Source organism: Molothrus ater, chromosome 24 (assembly GCF_012460135.2).
Source record: "Molothrus ater isolate BHLD 08-10-18 breed brown headed cowbird chromosome 24, BPBGC_Mater_1.1, whole genome shotgun sequence".
In the NCBI taxonomy this organism is placed as follows: Eukaryota; Metazoa; Chordata; class Aves; order Passeriformes; family Icteridae; genus Molothrus; species Molothrus ater.
In genome coordinates, this window is record NC_050501.2 from 3,201,455 (window position 1) to 3,214,410 (window position 12,956).

Here is a 12,956-nt window from a genome sequence, read left to right on the forward strand (position 1 = left end):
GAGAAAATTTCTCCTTGAGCATTTAACAGCCTAACATGACAAATTGGTCCATCCTTTTTCTGGAATGTCTCTGTTCAACCACCTTGGAACTACCAAAAAAACAAAAAAAAAAACCAGGAGAATTCTGATTGGAAGAGACCTCTGGATGCATTTAGTCCAACCCCAAAGCACGACCAGCTCTGACCAGATTGGTTAAGGTGATCCTGCAGGACACCGAGGGAGCACAACCCAGCCCATGACTGATGGAAAGGCCAGACCTGGGGCTGTGAGATGAGCTCAGATGAAGCTCTGTGGCCTGAGGCAGACACTGCTCAGTTTGGGTAACAATCTCACAGAATTTCTCATGATGTGCCAGTGCAATTACCCATTTCGGTTGTCAAATTTTATATACGATTTTAACTAAGGCCAGATCAGCTACAGAGACACTCACTGAACAGAAGTGAGGCTTATTTCACTTCATCCTTGTCAGAGACCACACAGGTCACCTCCACAGCGCTGTCCTTGCTGAGTTTTTAAAGCTCATGTGTTTTCCTGAGTCTCTGTCTTCCTCACCTGCAAGTTCAGCCCTTTTTTATTCTCTCTGCCTTGGCTCCAGCACTCCCTAAAGCTGTTTAGGGGGTTTTATGCTTCCCTTTTATGAATACTGTACTCAAGCAGTGTATGGCTAGCAGGCACACAGCTCTTGCAGATGATAATGTTCTTTATTTTCTCAATGTGGTTCATTTAAAGGCACTTAAAGAAAACATTTTCCTGCAGATTGCTAGTGAAAGGAGATTGCTTTGGGTAGTTTCTTTATATTCAGTTTATCCTGACTTTTACATGAAGTGGAAATGTACATTGTTAATACAGGGAAATGGTCAAAAAGGAGAAATTATAACTGCTTGCATATGCTTTTTTTAAATGTGTTTCTGCTCTGAAAAATAATCATGTGAATTTGACCTGGCCTCACTTAGCTCTTCCTCTCCATGAGGGTGAGGGCTGCTGACATTACTGGAATGGTTACTGTTGGCAGAATGGTCTTCCTGGCCACTCTTGGGGAGACCGAATTACATTTGAAATTTTATGCATCATCAGCAATTTATTTTTTTTTTCCCTGTAAATCGCAATTGCAGGAATACCTCAAGCACTCCTGTGCCTTCAGGATATGGTTGACAGCACTGCATGAGTGTAACTGAGATCCTGAGAAGCAAATGAAATGACATGGATGCATAAGTTGACCAAAAAAAACCAGAGCTGAGAGAGTTTTGCTGAGGAGACAGGTGGAACAGTGCTTTGGTGAACGTGGATTGAGGGTGCTCTGGCAGCTGTTCCAGCTAAGAATGCCACACAAATTCTTCCATGTGAGGGTGTGTGCTGCACCTATATACACCTCTGAATGTTTTTCTGAACCCCTGAAGAATCCTAGGGCACATGTGTTTGGTCACGTTTCTAATTTATTTGTTAAATTTGGGCACGAGCTCGAACATACAAATTTTGGCTTAGGAAGATGAGATTTGTCTTTTCAAAAATCAGAGGTTATTAGAAGGACTCTCTTTTCCCCTTGAAAATTGCCACCAGCCACCCCACAATGTCTCTTGGCTTGGAAACATGAATTAGTGTTTTGTTTTCTATGTGCAAAGCTGATATGCTTTTCCTCTCTGGAGGAAGAGAGACCAGTGACCACTTCAGACCCAATCCATAATGCACATTTCCAATCTTCTCTCTATTTCCACCACTGATGCCCCTACCTTGCATGTAAAGCAAAGCAGCTGTTACTAGATTTCACAGCAGAAAGATGCACACTAAGTGATTGCCAGAAGATTGTGTGCATTCCAATTTGCATAGGCTTCTCCTCCTTTCCACCCTCCTTTGCCTGACTAAAGAAATTAAAATGTGTGAGTTTAGAAGCAGCATATAATATATATTCCTATTTTCAGTGATTCAGAAATACATGATCAACCCCCTAGATTTTATTCAAAAATAACATGCAGTTAAGGGGATTTTATTGCATAAGAAATAGTAACAATAAATATGATCTGTGCTTAGATGGTACACAGTTGTTTTTTACCTGAAGAGATAATGATAACTTAGTAAATGGGTAGTACTAAAGGGTGGTGTGTCAGGCACTACATAGCAGGATTTATTAATGCTAATATCTGTTAAGAAAATGCACTGTTAGCCCTGTTCTACATCTTTCTATTGATATCCTACTGTAGAAATAAACCTGTTTAAAAGAATTTCCTTCGGTGGCACAACACGCCTTAAAATTTGAACAAAAGTCAGCGTGATAAAAAAATTGATCAGTTCAGTGAACACATTTCTTTGCCTTAAACTGAAATGTGCATTCTAGAAGAGCATGGCTTGTGAATTGGAGATCCATGAAAGGAACAGACCTGCTAAAAGAATAACATTTTGACGAAACAAGCTTATTTGCTTAACAGCTTTCCACTGCAATTAACATATGCACCAAATGTGTCTATTTAATGTGACAGTCTGCTCAAATAACCCTCTTTCAAGAGTGGGATTATATAATCTGGAAATAGCAGAGTTACACCGAGATTAAAATTATCGAATATCTTGCTTATCGAAGATGCCAGCGGCACTGTCTCCTCCTTTCCTCTGTACCTCATGCTGACTTGTAAATGATCTGCTTGAGCTCTGGTGTCCTTAAATTAATGAACTGTCTGACAGCAGCATTCAGCACAGGACTGCTATTTGGAACAAAAGAAAGAGAAACTGAAAGAAACCCTGGGGAAGACAATCTGTGCAGCAGCAGTCCTGGAGGTGTTTTCCTCGCCACGCTTCGTGGGATGGCAGGGGCATTGGTCCTACAGGACTGAAACTGTGAGGGTGCAAATGGCAAGGCATGAAAAAATAAAGTGACAAGATGTATGGTCCCTGGGGCTTGGCTGATCAATGCTTAGCCCGTGATCAGTGGCTCCACTGAGACCATTTGCTCCTGGGACACACTCTGGGCACGTTCTGACCTGAGCAGGGGCTGGGGCTGAGGAGGGGACACAGCATGGCCTGCTGCCCACTGCTCAAAATGCCATGTGGGACATCCTGAGCAGGGCTGGAAGTCACAGCAGCTGCCCCCAGGTTAGCCTCAGGAGGTTGTAATCATATTAAGGAATCCCTCATGACATCATAAAGGATTTGATATTTCACTGATGCTATTTCAGCAGAGTGAAGCTCTGGCATTTTATAGGTTTTACTTTCCCACAGTATCTGTCTCATTACAGGAGGGTTTTTAATGACAGAAACTCCTTGAGTTGTCCCCAACCCTGGAAAACTTCCAAGTATTCCAAAAAGAATATAATGAGGCTCTAACTCTGAGGCATCGTGTTCTCAAAAGTGGAGGGGGCTGTTTCCCTTCTTGTCACAGGACCTGGCTGTCACTGCATCTCATTTGGACCATCACCCATTCCAGGTGGAAGAAATGGGTGCAATGTAATTTGATTTCACCCCTTTCAGTGTGGTCATTGCACTATGGAACATGCAGTTGGCTCTCTGGACAACATGGAAAAAGCTTTTGCTTCAGCCCGAGGATAAAGACAGCAACCACAGAATTCATTTTTCCCGCTGTGCCCACATTTTAAAAAGTCTGAATTGCCAACTTGTGTTGCCTGTTGCCCAGAGAATGGCAGGTCACCTCCAAGGCAGTAATGTTGTCTTTTCTACATGCTAAACTTGCAGACTCTTCAGGCTGCAGCACCCGAATTTCCCTCAGGTGCACTGAATATTTCAGGTGATGATTGACCGCTCTCCCTGATATTTGTATGATTATTAGTCTCTTCTCTGTGTGCTATTCAGAGGACAGCACTGCTCATAAAAAGCAGATAGGAGCAAGCTGGGCTGCTGCCCCTGGTGAGTAGGAGAGAGGATGGGCTGATTGATGACCCTTGGCTGTTTTCTGATGTTGCAGTTGTTTTTTATGATGTCATTAGGAGGCTATAGTCATATTAAGGAATCCCTCATGACATCATAAAGGACTTGATATTTCACTAATGTTATTTCAGCAGAGTGAAGCTCTGGCATTTTATAGTCTTTGCTTTCCCCATAGAATTAGGAGTTGTCTAACTACAACCTAGGAGAAATGCAAAACTAGTCAAATGTCGACTTCAAAAGTTATGGTTAAAGAATGCTAATATATTTGGCTCTTTTGGAGCACATAGCACCTTTAGGTGGAGGACATGATGTGCTTATAAAAGATGCCATCCCTGAATCATATCCTCACACAAAGGAAGAATCTCAATTTTGTTTTTTGGTGCACAGAAACAAAGAATTCTTTTTCCTGAGCACTGACAAGTGTACCACAGGACAGCACCATGGCACCCTTTAGCACGAGAGCACTGAGCTGTGATGCAATGGTGCAATCAGGGCAGCACTGACAATGGAGCCCAAAGCTATCATTTCCTGACATAAGAGGGAAATCTAAACAGTACTGAGAAGAGATACTGATGTGATGGGTTTGGTGTAGGTGGAACAATCAGTGTTAGTGCTGTTGCAGCTGTACCACCATAAGGGGTGTGTGAGGACCAAGGCTGGTCAGCCTTAGTGACACCTCCCTGTGCAAGCTCAGCATCCTCCTTGCAGCAACACAAACATTCCACCAGGTAAAAGTGCTGTTAGTTTGGGATAGGGACTGCATACCCAAGGGAGAAATCAAATTACAGTTTGCTTTACTGGAGTATTAAGGGGTTCCTTGGCAAGTCTTTATGCTGGTTCCTCCTGCCTTGCTGGCCTAATGCACTCAGTAGTATAGAAATATTCTTCATGGCTCCTTATCCTTTCCTTTTTTTCCTTCTTTCTCAGAGGAATTACACCTCTGGTTTTACCTTCCTTCTCTTTGTTCTCTGAGAGTTCGTAATGCAAAGAAACTTATTTTTAATCTACATTCCTATGATTTTGGCACTATTCTCTCTGGTTGCCCCCAGTTTACGTAGTAAACAGCAGTGATATTTATTGTAACATTTTAAGATATTTCATTACTTCTTATCTGTGATTTTGGAATGGTGCTGGAAAGCCAGCCAAGTGGCAGAGCACCTGAAGCCCTACTGAATAGCAATAGGAATTGAACCTTTACCTTACACAGATGCTTCCAAAAATCCTTCCTGTTGACTGCAAAATTCCACTTGAAGCTGTTTTAAGAGCTGTTGAAAATTTTACCCATAATGACAGGCAGAATACTCCAGAATCTAAAAGACTGCCATATGCATGTTAATCTGAAATGAACACTGTTTTATTTCACATAGAGAAGCACACAAAATTAAAAAGCCCCTCTGAGAACCCAGCTGGACTTGTGGGAGATCCTTTTTGGCCTGAATCCATCTGCATTCTGAAAAATCAGTAAATTAGAATGAAAGGGTTTGTGGTTTTTTTTTACCCCAGAGATGCTACTGCAAGTATGAGTATATAACACCTCAAAGTTATTTTACAACCTCCAAACCAGCTAATTGAAGTGTTTCATATGAGGCACAATGCCAGTACCTCTGCATACCATTCTTAATCTGGAGAGGGGAGGAGAGGCAAGAGAAGAGCATGCATTTCAGCAGCACACTGGTAGCTCAAGGTATCCAAAATCTTGCTGAGGAGATTGTCCTTCCTCAGTCCTTGTGGTGCCCATGTCCTTCTGTCTGTCTGAAAGTGCCCTGCTCATCACTGCTGCTGAGCTGTGGCCCCTTGACAACCATAACCCTCAAAGTATCAGGTTTTTATTATTGCCAAGGGTACAAAAATGTGTGTCCAAGAGCCTCCCATCTCCACTGTTCAGCTGATGGAAGAGTCGCTGGCTTCCAATCCTGCAATCCAGAGTCTGTGCCTTGCTCTTCCCTGCACTGACACAGAACTCAGTGTTGCATCAGGGCTGAAAGGGCTCCAGGGACCAGCAGACACCTGGCACTGGGTTCCTGTGTTGTTCTCCTGTGGTCAGGGCTGAGCTCTGCCTGTAAGAAGACTCTGTGCTGGAGGTATTTGCTGCTTGTGCTCAGCCAGGCCCTGTGATTTCACAGGCAGCTGGCAGTGGTCCTGCAGGTAGCTTGGGACTCCAGACAGCTGAGGACACAAACCTCTGAGGAAAAAAACCAGTTTTACTCTAGTGTACCAACAGTGGCATGCACGGTGAACATGAATACAAAAGAGAGTCCTCAGAGGAAGTCCTGGCACTTGGCATTTCTCAGGGCCATTGGTGGCTTGGTGATCCCTTTTTCTATGCATCACCAATTAAATGTCTGTTTGACAGGCTGCACCACCCTGGACATGTCTGGAGATGCCCCAAAGGAGGAGGTGGGAAAGGGGGAGAGTTGCCTGAAGCCTGGGATAGTTATCTGTTTGCTTTGAACAGAGCAACCAATCTACCTCTGGGGTTTTGCTTTCACACAAGTTCATCCAGTTCACCTACTTACACTGCTCGTTATTAATAGAATTGTTAGCAGGTTCACTCCACAGCTGGTAGGGAAGGTGTGCACATGGGTGGCACCTGAAGACAGAAAGTATCTGATTATATCTAATACTATTTGGCTCATCTTCCCAGGTGTTCTGTTTTACAGATAATAAACCAGACAACTTCACAGAGGGAGGTACAGGCACACCCTAGCTGTGGGCTCCAGCTCTATTCCAGCATCAGCTCACCAGGGGGGTACCTGTGCTGGTGAGGAGTTAGGGCTGGTACTGCACACACAAGGGAGCACAGCCACGGATGCCACGAGAGTGCAAATGTCACACATGAACAGATTTGCAGTAGGTCTCCAGAGGCACCTGTGGTCTGAGAGTGCTCTCAGTTACTCAGTGACACTGAGACTCCACTGTCTGTGGACGCATCCTTGCCCTTGTGCACATTTTCATTTTCATTTGTGGCTATTTATACGTGAGCTAGTCATGGCATGACACACTTTCCACAGGTGCAATACAGCAATCTGTGCTTGCAGCACGGGCTGTGCCTGCTCGGGGTACAACAGCTGCACAGATGTGACTGTCCTGTGGCAGAACCCAGCTCTGATGTGTGCACAGCAGGAATGGATCACGCACGCTGCCCCTGAGATGAGAGCAGCTCTGTGTCTTGGTACAAAAAAGAAGGAGGTCTGCCATGGACTTGAGGTTCTTCTCTGTCTTACATTCTGTGCTCTTCCTCTGGCTGAGTGCTGACACTGAGGGGTCAGGTGCAAGATTTTCAGCTGGAGGAAGCTGAAGAACAGGCAGGAAACAGAGGAAAGAAAGTCTCCCAAAACAATCCCAGTTCCCCACCTCTCCCAGTGTTATGTAGAATGGTACATTCAACCTGCTACCCTGCCTGTGAGCGGGGAAGGGTGAGCAGTTCATTGGTGCTGAACGTTCCATCCTGCCCTCACAAACAGATAGTGATCTTGATTTAGCTTTTCAGCCATGGATGCCTTTGAACTCAGACCTAGCAGAGAGGGAGGAATCTTTTCCATCTGATTAATATCCAGAGCTTCTGCTATTTACTCAAGCCTCTTGGGTGGAGACATTGGGCTGGAGAGCTTGTGGGAACAACTCCCTTCAAGTTCTAGCTGCAATTTGAAAGCTGTGGTGTAGGAAGAAAAACAGGGTAACCAGCCTGTCTTCAAAGTGAGCCTTTCTTCTCCCCAGAGCAAATGGAGCTCTGACCCCATTTAACACCAGCTCTCTCACAGAGGTTGGTACATGCAGGGTTTCAGGCTCAGAGAACTTCCCTGCCTGAGTGGAACAGGTACATGTGTTGAATAAGCTCTTTCTTCAGTACCATTATAGTAAGGGTGGCGAGTAATTTATTTTTTCTTTTGCATCTGGACTGCAAAAGTTTTATGTCAGCCAACATTTCTTGCCATGTTAGCTTTAGAAGGAATATATGCTGCATGCATTGAGTTACCCTTCAACAAGTTAATACTTTCATATCTACCTCAGGGTGAGCTGGAGACCTCTGGCCAGAGCAGCACTGCTTTAGCTTGTCAAAATGGGTTCATCAGAATTTTCATCACAAATCCAGTGCATGAAATAAGGTTGGCTTCCAGCCTGGTGACTTGTCTCAGTCACCTATGCTTTTAGTGTGTGTTCAGGATGAGCAAGAATGTCTTACTCAGTGGTAATCATGTCATCTTGGATTTTTAAAGCTCACCTTTATTCCTGGCAAACCAACACATAATTAGCTTGATAATATTAAACGCACTGGATATTTATGTTATCAGTTATTAATGTACATTGCTGATATGTGATTCTATTTGACTTGAACAAAGCACCTTTTATACTCTAGATGAAACAGGCACTACTTTGCTTAACTACTGGGCAGATGTAGCCTGATAGTAATTCACCTGCCCCTAGAAAATGTTGCAGTAGTGGACCAGTTTCTTGGGCTCTGTCTCTGTGCCTCAGTGCAGGTCATCAAGACCTTCCAGCTGTTGGAATATCATTCTTACACATCTTTGAACATAAGTTTAAAAGGTATCATGGAGCTCTTCAGACTAACTATGGTGTAGTTTTGAGAGCTATGATTGGAATATGCATGATCAGGAAAAAAAAGAAGGGAACACACAGATTAATGCCCCTCTCATGTGGACCACTCAGAGTAGATGCAGCACAGTGGCTGTTTTCTAAATATTCACAGGCACTTGACTCAGTGGAGCTGGGCCTCAGGGCTGCAGACCACTCCATAAACAGTGGTTCAGGTGTTCTTCTTACACAAAGAAAGTCCCTTTTCCAAGGAATTTTTAATGCACCTGAACTTAACAAATAGGAGCAATCTGCAAAGGTTTGCCAGGAATAAAGGTGAGCTAAAAAAAGGGCAGGAGCTTGAACAAATAAACTTCACAGTAACACAGATATTAAAACGTTTTTAATACCATACTCTTTCTATTTATGAAACCTTGACATATTTATCTTTTATTTAGAAATTATTAGTCCCAAATTGAGCTCAGATGCTTCATCTCCTGTTTGAATTATGGGCACGAAAAAATAGTAGAGCAACAGTACCCCTGGAGTGAAGGCTGTACATCTTTAATTAATTTATGAGCATTTCCAGGGACTCCCTACTACAGCACCTGAATGCCTGGAAATCCTGCATTTTAAGAGCTTTCCATTTCACTTTTTTTTCTTCCTGCTACTTTGGATCTCACATCTCCAACCCTGTAGTGTTCAGCACATAGAAAAGTGGTATTAATGTCTTAGTGCTTATTATGTCAACTACAATTGAATCAATTTCTCCTGAATTGTTTGCTGGTTATGCCTATCTTGTTCTAGTAAGATGCTCAATGATAGCAGGGTAAGAGGTCCCTGTTTGTGGCTTCTCCTGTTCTGTGTGAGGCCTCACCTCTGCTTTGTTCTCTGAAACAGCAGTAACCAAAGCACTGATGTGCTTTCTTCAAAGCATGTATCACAGGGGCTGAGGTTCTTTTGAGTCAGTTTTTGAAGGCTTGCAGGAAGCAGTGGTAGATGTGGTATCCTGTGACATGTCAGGGGTATCCAAACCTGAATCATGCTCCCGTTTCCCTCATTGGCAGGTGTGAAAGAAATTAAAAACTCCTGAATTAGCATTCCCCGTTTGTCAGTGCCATGCTCCCTGACAGAATCAGACTGGTATTGGCTCTTTCTCCCACCCTGTTAATTAATTTTGCTGTGCTGAGCAAGCGGGCTGCACAGGCTGGCTGCTGCAGACTGATCTCCTCATCTGCCTTTGATGTGCCTGCTGGGAGGGGAGGGTGCACTGCAGAGACTCAGAACTGAGACCTGCTGGAGCTTATTTCCATGCTGCCTTGGGCAGAGCCCTTCTCTGTCCTCTACTCTTACATGCTTCTCTTTTAACAGCAGCTCTATTTTCGTAACAGAGCAGAGGTTTAAGGCCTGGGAGCTCTGGGGGCCTGGGCCCTCATGGGCTGTGGGGTGGGTGCACATGGGCGCTGTCCACTCATGGCCAGGTGAGGGTGTTGGAAACTGCAGGGCTCTCAGGGTGCCCAGCACCTTTGGGTCCAGAGACTGCAGCTCTCCAAGCCCACAGCTGAGGGCTGGTGCCACATGGCAGCTGCTACAGCCAGCCCACCCCAGGGTGAGGACATTGCCTTCCTTCCTTCCTTCCTTCCTTCCTTCCTTCCTTCCTTCCTTCCTTCCTTCCTTCCTTCCTTCCTTCCTTCCTTCCTTCCTTCCTTCCTTCCTTCCTTCCTTCCTTCCTTCCTTCCTTCCTTCCTTCCTTCCTTCCTTCCTTCCTTCCTTCCTTCCTTCCTTCCTTCCTTCCTTCCTTCCTTCCTTCCTTCCTTCCTTCCTTCCCTCCTTCCATTGTGGCTGCCAGGACAGGGTGGAAGGAGGTGAAACCTTGATCAGGACTGTGAAAAACACCAATCACTTGTTTTTAAAATTTTAAAAGTTTTATAGTAATAAAATGGTTATAAAAATAGAGTAATAATAATTTGGACAATTTGGATTAGGACAATATGAGACAACAGAAACAAAGAGTTATGGACAGTCCGGGTATGTTTTCTGGGCAGCATAAGCCCAAAAAAGGACCCACATTAACAGAGGATTAACCCTTAAAAGCAAGAACCTGTTGCATATTCATACACCTCATCCATGATGCATAAATTCCATTCAAACAAAGGATTCTGTCTGGTCAGTGTCAACGTCTTCCTCTTAATCCTAAATGGCTTCATGGCTGAGCAAGGCGGGAAGAAGTTCATTTATTCTGAAAATGGAGCTATAAATTCTCTTTCTCTGAACCATTTAGGTGTCCTGTGGCTGCTATCTGGTGCAAGTACCTCATTCCTTTCTTTAAAAAAAAAATCCCACGTACATAGTTCCTATTTTAACTATAAATTTACCTTTTAACTACAAAACTATATTTACCATCCTATCAAAATGTTAACACAGCAATGCTAATCAATACAACACAATACATATAGTAAATATCTGCATAGAGCCATATAATATGCACTTTTCACAAGGACACTGCAGGGCCACTCAGAGCAGGGAGGTTGCCCACAGCTGTGCTGGGAGGGCTGAGGGCTGCTGAGCTCAGAGCTGGTTTTCCATGGTGCTATCTGGGGATCTGCTGAGAGCTGCCTGCTGGCATGAGGGAGGAAGGAGCTGTGGGAAAGGCTGGTGCCTGTCCCCTACGTGTATGGCTGCATGTGTGCAGGGCAGGCACCCAGAGAGAGCCATGGGGCACTTGTTTTTCACTGCACCAAAACAAGTAATCACAGCTCTTTTTCTTTTTATCTTTTTTTTATTTTCCTTGTTGGGTTGGTAGGTTTTGTTGATTTTTTTTTTCTAAAGTTGCCAAATATTGTCATGAATTGAATCTGGTTAGATGCCAGATGCCTGTGGAAACCCAGAGCACCGGGAATATTTCTCTGTCTGCTCTGGGGTGCCCCACTGACTTTGACCCTCATCCATGGAGAAAGTTTCCCAGACTTCGAGATAACTTGAGTCCACAAAAGTGTGAAATAGATTAGAGAGAGTAGTGTAGGTGTGTCACTTGGTGAGAAATTGAGGGTTTGGGACTTTTAGTGTGTTGTGGATGGTAGCAAGATGGAGGGCACAGGGTGTCATCTTGAGTTTCTTCTTCATGCTTCTTCTTTCCTCCTTTCTCCTGGGTTTGGGTGGCATTTTGTAATTGGGCAGAAAAGCCCTCATTGGGGACCTCTTTGGGATCAGTTATTGGCTTAAAAGTGAAATAATCCAGGTGTCAGCTCTTCATTGGATAGTTCAGTCTTCAAAGCCCTTGTACCAAGAGATTGTCGTCCATTTTGTGCCTTCTAACGAAAAGCTGCTGAACTCACAGCAGTGAGGCTGTTTTAGTGATCAGAAATAATAAACACCTGAGTCTGAACATGAACTGCTGCCTCAAGTGCCTTCAGTGCAGACCCAGAGAAACCCAAAACTGGGACCCCCAGAGGTGCCCATCAAAGTCACTCCATCACTCACCTGCTCAGCTGAGCAGGAGAGGGACAATATAATGCAGAGGACAAGGAGAGATTGCTCAGCAATTAATGGCATAGGTAAAACAGACTCAGCTTGGGGCATTGAGTTTCCTTTGCTACCAATCAAATCAGAATATAATAATGAGAAATAACCCCAAATCTTAATGTCTCACCATGGTCTTGGTCATGGTGATTAGTTTTTTCTTCTGAAATGATTGCTTCTGTTCTTGCTAAAATACTGACCATTAATGGGATTTAGGTCTTTCCCTGCCTGTTTAGTTTGCAGAAATCTGCAAAGCTGCTCAGATGGCCATACAAAAAGCCTAGAACTACAACTTGGTTTTGTTGGTTTTTTTTCCTTAAATTTCCTGAGAAAACACATTCATAAAAGTTAGATTCTGGACTACATTGAGGTGAAAGCTCTCAGGGAAAGATTTAACTACTCAATCACTGTTCCCACTTTCTGCCATCAGACTAGTCCTTGTGTGAGTTGCTGGTTCTTGAGCTGCAAGCATGCCGTCCTTTGGTTCAGTTCAGGAGCTCCCAGATTAAGCTTAGAGATTTTCCAGTTTTTATTTTAAAATGAAAGAGAACTCAGAATATTCTTTGAAAATCTTATTTGCACATCAGATATAGCGTTGTGCATAACTTGGGTAGAAGGGAAAGGAAAGAAGCGCAGCAAAGTCTGCTTTTTTTTTTTTAGTTCAGATTGCTTGAGTCATGAGTATTCATCATCTAAATGAAAAGATATGGAGTTTTATAGGAACTCCACCCACCAAACTGAAATAACTGTTATAGTCTTTGCCAATGAAATGCCAAATTAAATGGATAAAAAATGAAGCCACATAGATTGTATGAAGCAACTGTTTTAAACCCTGAGTTTGGTGGTCAGACACAAGAGGCTTCCAGCAGCAAAGCACAGTTCCAGGTCTTGTGATCAAATATCTTTTAGCAAACACTGAATGTGGAGAGTGTGGTATCGATTGCCACTGCCTCACACATCCACATCTTCATGAGCACCTTGGGGCACTCTAGCACAGGTTTTCCAGGTTTTCCTCATTGTTTTATACCACTGTAGTA